We start from the raw sequence: 1,386 nt of genomic DNA on the forward strand, positions 1-1,386 counted from the left end.
TATCGAATTTAGAACAGAGCTTTTTATTTCACCAAATAAAAATGTTTACAATTTCGCGATGTGATAAAATAGAAAATAATAAATGGGGAAATTTATCAAAAAAAATAACGTAAGTAATGAAAAAGTTAACGTTATAATTCATCCTGCTCGATATTAGAGTGGTATGGGTACAAACGTTATAGCAGATTATCAGCGATTATTTCACACACAATGAGAAATATGGATCAACAATTATCAACAATTTATCAGAACTGAATTTACATACACTTTGTCGATAATGATTAATTTTGAATTTTCATCTAAATATATCAATATAAATAAAGTGATTAATTAAAGATTAATATAAAATTCTATTTTCTCAATCATATATATATATCGAATTGAAAAGATCTTTTATTTGTAAAATTTAAAAATTTTCTACGTTAGTGTTCGAAAATTATTTATTTTTGTCAGTTTTGAAGTTATATCTGTGATATTTGTCGATAGTGAAACGTGATATATAAAAAAATCAAATTATTATTAGAATGAATAACGTAGATTTGCGAATTAAAAAATGAAAATTATTTAAGAATACTGAAGTGAATCTAACAATTTTTCAATTTTGTTGTCAAATTTGAGTGAAAATGAGACAAAATAAATAAGTTAAAAATTATAATTTTGACCATATTTATAAAGCTATCATTTTGTATATAAAGTAAAATAAATAAAGTAGGTAAATTTTATAAAATGGAAGTAAAATAAAATAAGTAAATTTAGTAAAGTTTAAAATTATTTACGTCATGTTTTTCGTTCATGACGTGTCACATTTAAAAGTATATATTTCTCTTTTAAAATTACTTTTCTCGTCCATTAAAACGTCAAAATTAGAGAATTCTCGTAGATATAAGATAGTAATTAGAAATCAAGAAAAATGTTGCAAGATTTAATTGATAAAACTTTTGAATTAATGGTATGAAAAATTTCTGAACAAAATAAATAATTAACATAGTCTACTTCTACTAATGTTGTGCTACCAAATTAAAAAAAAGTACAATTCATTAACACATTTTTGTTACTTGTGAATTTTTTAGGATATGAGTTACAAATTTTTTATTATTTATATGTTTATCGTCGTCTATTTATAACCATTGAAACAACTATCAAGTTCGAACAGTTGAAGATTATTTAGTTACTTTAAAAAATGATAGATAATAACCCGTATTCAGAACACGCTTTTATCGATAAATGTACACTTTTATTTTTGAAATTCTATAGTATATATAATGTGAGCTGTACGCTAAATATACACTAACATTGTTATAAGTGCGTTCTGAATATGGACGTAAATACATATATGTATATAAAAATATATAACAAATAGAAAATAATTATATATATATATATATA

The 1,386-nt window shown here is 22.0% G+C and overlaps 1 protein-coding gene across 4 annotated transcripts in view; it reads left to right on the forward strand.

Annotated features, from left to right (window-relative positions):
- The window catches only part of LOC108756016 (insulin gene enhancer protein ISL-1), a 39,024-nt gene that overhangs the window by 26,350 nt on the left and 11,288 nt on the right, over positions 1–1,386 (forward strand). The gene's annotated exons all lie outside the window — the stretch shown is intronic.

This window comes from Trachymyrmex septentrionalis, unplaced genomic scaffold (assembly GCF_001594115.1).
Source record: "Trachymyrmex septentrionalis isolate Tsep2-gDNA-1 unplaced genomic scaffold, Tsep1.0 scaffold9, whole genome shotgun sequence".
NCBI lineage: Eukaryota > Metazoa > Arthropoda > Insecta > Hymenoptera > Formicidae > Trachymyrmex > Trachymyrmex septentrionalis.